The sequence below is a fragment of the Megalopta genalis genome, unplaced genomic scaffold (assembly GCF_051020955.1).
Source record: "Megalopta genalis isolate 19385.01 unplaced genomic scaffold, iyMegGena1_principal scaffold0113, whole genome shotgun sequence".
NCBI lineage: Eukaryota > Metazoa > Arthropoda > Insecta > Hymenoptera > Halictidae > Megalopta > Megalopta genalis.
Window position 1 is genome coordinate 35,001 of NW_027476182.1, and position 7,611 is coordinate 42,611.

Below are 7,611 nucleotides of genomic sequence, written 5' to 3' on the forward strand. Positions count from 1 at the left end.
TGAAAAAACCGTAAAATGTCAAGAGTAAAGTGCCATTTTCTGACATTAGATTTCGTTCTAAATGCTTAATCCCTATGTAGAAACGTTAGTTAAGCAAGAATATCGTATTTTTAAAAAAATCTAATGATAGGATTTTTCAGAAAATTGAAAAAACCGTAAAATGTCAAGAGTAAAGTGCCCTTATTTTAAACAATGTATCGTTCTAAATGCTTAATCCCTATGTAAAAAAGTTATTTTAGCAGGAATATGTTATTGAAAAAAATTAGAAAAATTTATTTTAGCCGTAAATCGAAAATAATGGGGACACCGGAGCTGTTCGAAGCGCCGAGCGCGCCGCGTACGCCCGAATATTTTCAAAGTCCCAACGTACCGATCAAGAGTAAAGTACCATTTTCCTACATTAGATTTCGTTCTAAATGCTTAATCCCTATGTAAAAACGTTAGTTAAGCAAGAATATCGTATTTTTAAAAAAATCTAATGATAGGATTTTCCAGAAAATTGAAAAAACCGAAAAATGTCAAGAGTAAAGTGCCATTTTCTGACATTAGATTTCGTTCTAAATGCTTAATCCCTATGTAGAAACGTTAGTTAAGCAAGAATATCGTATTCTTAAAAAAATCTAATGATAGGATTTTTCAGAAAATTGAAAAAACCGTAAAATGTCAAGAGTAAAGTGCCCTTATTTTAAACAATGTATCGTTCTAAATGCTTAATCCCTATGTAAAAAAGTTATTTAAGCAAGAATATGTTATTGAATAAAATGAGAAAAATTTATTTTAGCCGTAAATCGAAAATAATGGATCGAGCGAATCGGTCGATTGCGCCGAGACGCGCTATGATGCAACAGACGAGCGATTGGAACGCCCGAATATTTTCAAAGTCCCAACGTACCGATCAAGAGTAAAGTACCATTTTCCTACATTAGATTTCGTTCTAAATGCTTAATCCCTATGTAAAAACGTTAGTTAAGCAAGAATATCGTATTTTTAAAAAAATCTAATGATAGGATTTCCCAGAAAATTGAAAAAACCGAAAAATGTCAAGAGTAAAGTGCCATTTTCTGACATTAGATTTCGTTCTAAATGCTTAATCCCTATGTAGAAACGTTAGTTAAGCAAGAATATCGTATTTTTAAAAAAATCTAATGATAGGATTTTTCAGAAAATTGAAAAAACCGTAAAATGTCAAGAGTAAAGTGCCCTTATTTTAAACAATGTATCGTTCTAAATGCTTAATCCATATGTAAAAAAGTTATTTAAGCAGGAATATGTTATTGAATAAAATGAGAAAAATTTATTTTAGCCGTAAATCGAAAATAATGGATCGAGCGAATCGGTCGATTGCGCCGAGACGCGCTATGATGCAACAGACGAGCGATTGGAACGCCCGAATATTTTCAAAGTCCCAACGTACCGATCAAGAGTAAAGTACCATTTTCCTACATTAGATTTCGTTCTAAATGCTTAATCCCTATGTAAAAACGTTAGTTAAGCAAGAATATCGTATTTTTAAAAAAATCTAATGATAGGATTTCCCAGAAAATTGAAAAAACCGAAAAATGTCAAGAGTAAAGTGCCATTTTCTGACATTAGATTTCGTTCTAAATGCTTAATCCCTATGTAGAAACGTTAGTTAAGCAAGAATATCGTATTTTTAAAAAAATCTAATGATAGGATTTTTCAGAAAATTGAAAAAACCGTAAAATGTCAAGAGTAAAGTGCCCTTATTTTAAACAATGTATCGTTCTAAAGGCTTAATCCCTATGTAAAAAAGTTATTTAAGCAGGAATATGTTATTGAAAAAAATTAGAAAAATTTATTTTAGCCGTAAATCGAAAATAATGGATCGAGCGAATCGGTCGATTGCGCCGAGACGCGCTATGATGCAACAGACGAGCGATTGGAACGCCCGAATATTTTCAAAGTCCCAACGTACCGATCAAGAGTAAAGTACCATTTTCCTACATTAGATTTCGTTCTAAATGCTTAATCCCTATGTAAAAACGTTAGTTAAGCAAGAATATCGTATTTTTAAAAAAATCTAATGATAGGATTTCCCAGAAAATTGAAAAAACCGAAAAATGTCAAGAGTAAAGTGCCATTTTCTGACATTAGATTTCGTTCTAAATGTTTAATCCCTATGTAGAAACGTTAGTTAAGCAAGAATATCGTATTTTTAAAAAAATCTAATGATAGGATTTTTCAGAAAATTGAAAAAACCGTAAAATGTCAAGAGTAAAGTGCCCTTATTTTAAACAATGTATCGTTCTAAATGCTTAATCCATATGTAAAAAAGTTATTTAAGCAGGAATATGTTATTGAATAAAATGAGAAAAATTTATTTTAGCCGTAAATCGAAAATAATTGATCGAGCGAATCGGTCGATTGCGCCGAGACGCGCTATGATGCAACAGACGAGCGATTGGAACGCCCGAATATTTTCAAAGTCCCAACGTACCGATCAAGAGTAAAGTACCATTTTCCTACATTAGATTTCGTTCTAAATGCTTAATCCCTATGTAAAAACGTTAGTTAAGCAAGAATATCGTATTTTTAAAAAAATCTAATGATAGGATTTTCCAGAAAATTGGAAAAACCGAAAAATGTCAAGAGTAAAGTGCCATTTTCTGACATTAGATTTCGTTCTAAATGCTTAATCCCTATGTAGAAACGTTAGTTAAGCAAGAATATCGTATTTTTAAAAAAATCTAATGATAGGATTTTTCAGAAAATTGAAAAAACCGTAAAATGTCAAGAGTAAAGTGCCCTTATTTTAAACAATGTATCGTTCTAAATGCTTAATCCATATGTAAAAAAGTTATTTAAGCAGGAATATGTTATTGAATAAAATGAGAAAAATTTATTTTAGCCGTAAATCGAAAATAATGGATCGAGCGAATCGGTCGATTGCGCCGAGACGCGCTATGATGCAACAGACGAGCGATTGGAACGCCCGAATATTTTCAAAGTCCCAACGTACCGATCAAGAGTAAAGTACCATTTTCCTACATTAGATTTCGTTCTAAATGCTTAATCCCTATGTAAAAACGTTAGTTAAGCAAGAATATCATATTTTTAAAAAAATCTAATGGTAGGATTTCCCAGAAAATTGAAAAAACCGAAAAATGTCAAGAGTAAAGTGCCATTTTCTGACATTAGATTTCGTTCTAAATGCTTAATCCCTATGTAGAAACGTTAGTTAAGCAAGAATATCGTATTTTTAAAAAAATCTAATGATAGGATTTTTCAGAAAATTGAAAAAACTGTAAAATGTCAAGAGTAAAGTGCCATTATTTTAAACAATGTATCGTTCTAAATGCTTAATCCCTATGTAAAAAAGTTATTTAAGCAAGAATATGTTATTGAAAAAAATTAGAAAAATTTATTTTAGCCGTAAATCGAAAATAATGGGGACACCGAAGCTGTTCGAAGCGCCGAGCGCGCCGCGTACGCCCGAATATTTTCCAAGTCCCAACGTACCGATCAAGAGTAAAGTACCATTTTCCTACATTAGATTTCGTTCTAAATGCTTAATCCCTATGTAAAAACGTTAGTTAAGCAAGAATATCGTATTTTTAAAAAAATCTAATGATAGGATTTTCCAGAAAATTGGAAAAACCGAAAAATGTCAAGAGTAAAGTGCCATTTTCTGACATTAGATTTCGTTCTAAATGCTTAATCCCTATGTAGAAACGTTAGTTAAGCAAGAATATCGTATTTTTAAAAAAATCTAATGATAGGATTTTTCAGAAAATTGAAAAAACCGTAAAATGTCAAGAGTAAAGTGCCCTTATTTTAAACAATGTATCGTTCTAAATGCTTAATCCATATGTAAAAAAGTTATTTAAGCAGGAATATGTTATTGAATAAAATGAGAAAAATTTATTTTAGCCGTAAATCGAAAATAATGGATCGAGCGAATCGGTCGATTGCGCCGAGACGCGCTATGATGCAACAGACGAGCGATTGGAACGCCCGAATATTTTCAAAGTCCCAACGTACCGATCAAGAGTAAAGTACCATTTTCCTACATTAGATTTCGTTCTAAATGCTTAATCCCTATGTAAAAACGTTAGTTAAGCAAGAATATCATATTTTTAAAAAAATCTAATGGTAGGATTTCCCAGAAAATTGAAAAAACCGAAAAATGTCAAGAGTAAAGTGCAATTTTCTGACATTAGATTTCGTTCTAAATGCTTAATCCCTATGTAGAAACGTTAGTTAAGCAAGAATATCGTATTTTTAAAAAAATCTAATGATAGGATTTTTCAGAAAATTGAAAAAACCGTAAAATGTCAAGAGTAAAGTGCCCTTATTTTAAACATTATATCGTTCTAAATGCTTAATCCCTATGTAAAAAAGTTATCTAAGCAAGAATATGTTATTGAATAAAATGAGAAAAATTTATTTTAGCCGTAAATCGAAAATAATGGGTCGAGCGAATCGGTCGATTGCGCCGAGACGCGCTATGATGCAACAGACGAGCGTTTGGAACGCCCGAATATTTTCAAAGTCCCAACGTACCGATCAAGAGTAAAGTACCATTTTCCTACATTAGATTTCGTTCTAAATGCTTAATCCCTATGTAGAAACGTTAGTTAAGCAAGAATATCGTATTTTTAAAAAAATCTAATGATAGGATTTTCCAGAAAATTGAAAAAACCGAAAAATGTCAAGAGTAAAGTGCCATTTTCTGACATTAGATTTCGTTCTAAATGCTTAATCCCTATGTAGAAACGTTAGTTAAGCAAGAATATCGTATTTTTAAAAAAATCTAATGATAGGATTTTTCAGAAAATTGAAAAAACCGTAAAATGTCAAGAGTAAAGTGCCCTTATTTTAAACATTATATCGTTCTAAATGCTTAATCCCTATGTAAAAAAGTTATCTAAGCAAGAATATGTTATTGAATAAAATGAGAAAAATTTATTTTAGCCGTAAATCGAAAATAATGGGTCGAGCGAATCGGTCGATTGCGCCGAGACGCGCTATGATGCAACAGACGAGCGTTTGGAACGCCCGAATATTTTCAAAGTCCCAACGTACCGATCAAGAGTAAAGGACCATTTTCCTACATTAGATTTCGTTCTAAATGCTTAATCCCTATGTAAAAACGTTAGTTAAGCAAGAATATCGTATTTTTAAAAAAATCTAATGATAGGATTTTCCAGAAAATTGGAAAAACCGAAAAATGTCAAGAGTAAAGTGCCATTTTCTGACATTAGATTTCGTTCTAAATGCTTAATCCCTATGTAGAAACGTTAGTTAAGCAAGAATATCGTATTTTTAAAAAAATCTAATGATAGGATTTTTCAGAAAATTGAAAAAACCGTAAAATGTCAAGAGTAAAGTGCCCTTATTTTAAACATTATATCGTTCTAAATGCTTAATCCCTATGTAAAAAAGTTATCTAAGCAAGAATATGTTATTGAAAAAAATTAGAAAAATTTATTTTAGCCGTAAATCGAAAATAATGGGGACACCGGAGCTGTTCGAAGCGCCGAGCGCGCCGCGTACGCCCGAATATTTTCAAAGTCCCAACGTACCGATCAAGAGTAAAGTACCATTTTCCTACATTAGATTTCGTTCTAAATGCTTAATCCCTATGTAAAAACGTTAGTTAAGCAAGAATATCGTATTTTTAAAAAAATCTAATGATAGGATTTTCCAGAAAATTGAAAAAACCGAAAAATGTCAAGAGTAAAGTGCCATTTTCTGACATTAGATTTCGTTCTAAATGCTTAATCCCTATGTAGAAACGTTAGTTAAGCAAGAATATCGTATTCTTAAAAAAATCTAATGATAGGATTTTTCAGAAAATTGAAAAAACCGTAAAATGTCAAGAGTAAAGTGCCCTTATTTTAAACAATGTATCGTTCTAAATGCTTAATCCCTATGTAAAAAAGTTATTTAAGCAAGAATATGTTATTGAATAAAATGAGAAAAATTTATTTTAGCCGTAAATCGAAAATAATGGATCGAGCGAATCGGTCGATTGCGCCGAGACGCGCTATGATGCAACAGACGAGCGATTGGAACGCCCGAATATTTTCAAAGTCCCAACGTACCGATCAAGAGTAAAGTACCATTTTCCTACATTAGATTTCGTTCTAAATGCTTAATCCCTATGTAAAAACGTTAGTTAAGCAAGAATATCGTATTTTTAAAAAAATCTAATGATAGGATTTCCCAGAAAATTGAAAAAACCGAAAAATGTCAAGAGTAAAGTGCCATTTTCTGACATTAGATTTCGTTCTAAATGCTTAATCCCTATGTAGAAACGTTAGTTAAGCAAGAATATCGTATTTTTAAAAAAATCTAATGATAGGATTTTTCAGAAAATTGAAAAAACCGTAAAATGTCAAGAGTAAAGTGCCCTTATTTTAAACAATGTATCGTTCTAAATGCTTAATCCATATGTAAAAAAGTTATTTAAGCAGGAATATGTTATTGAATAAAATGAGAAAAATTTATTTTAGCCGTAAATCGAAAATAATGGATCGAGCGAATCGGTCGATTGCGCCGAGACGCGCTATGATGCAACAGACGAGCGATTGGAACGCCCGAATATTTTCAAAGTCCCAACGTACCGATCAAGAGTAAAGTACCATTTTCCTACATTAGATTTCGTTCTAAATGCTTAATCCCTATGTAAAAACGTTAGTTAAGCAAGAATATCGTATTTTTAAAAAAATCTAATGATAGGATTTCCCAGAAAATTGAAAAAACCGAAAAATGTCAAGAGTAAAGTGCCATTTTCTGACATTAGATTTCGTTCTAAATGCTTAATCCCTATGTAGAAACGTTAGTTAAGCAAGAATATCGTATTTTTAAAAAAATCTAATGATAGGATTTTTCAGAAAATTGAAAAAACCGTAAAATGTCAAGAGTAAAGTGCCCTTATTTTAAACAATGTATCGTTCTAAAGGCTTAATCCCTATGTAAAAAAGTTATTTAAGCAGGAATATGTTATTGAAAAAAATTAGAAAAATTTATTTTAGCCGTAAATCGAAAATAATGGATCGAGCGAATCGGTCGATTGCGCCGAGACGCGCTATGATGCAACAGACGAGCGATTGGAACGCCCGAATATTTTCAAAGTCCCAACGTACCGATCAAGAGTAAAGTACCATTTTCCTACATTAGATTTCGTTCTAAATGCTTAATCCCTATGTAAAAACGTTAGTTAAGCAAGAATATCGTATTTTTAAAAAAATCTAATGATAGGATTTCCCAGAAAATTGAAAAAACCGAAAAATGTCAAGAGTAAAGTGCCATTTTCTGACATTAGATTTCGTTCTAAATGTTTAATCCCTATGTAGAAACGTTAGTTAAGCAAGAATATCGTATTTTTAAAAAAATCTAATGATAGGATTTTTCAGAAAATTGAAAAAACCGTAAAATGTCAAGAGTAAAGTGCCCTTATTTTAAACAATGTATCGTTCTAAATGCTTAATCCATATGTAAAAAAGTTATTTAAGCAGGAATATGTTATTGAATAAAATGAGAAAAATTTATTTTAGCCGTAAATCGAAAATAATTGATCGAGCGAATCGGTCGATTGCGCCGAGACGCGCTATGATGCAACAGACGAGCGATTGGAACGCCCGA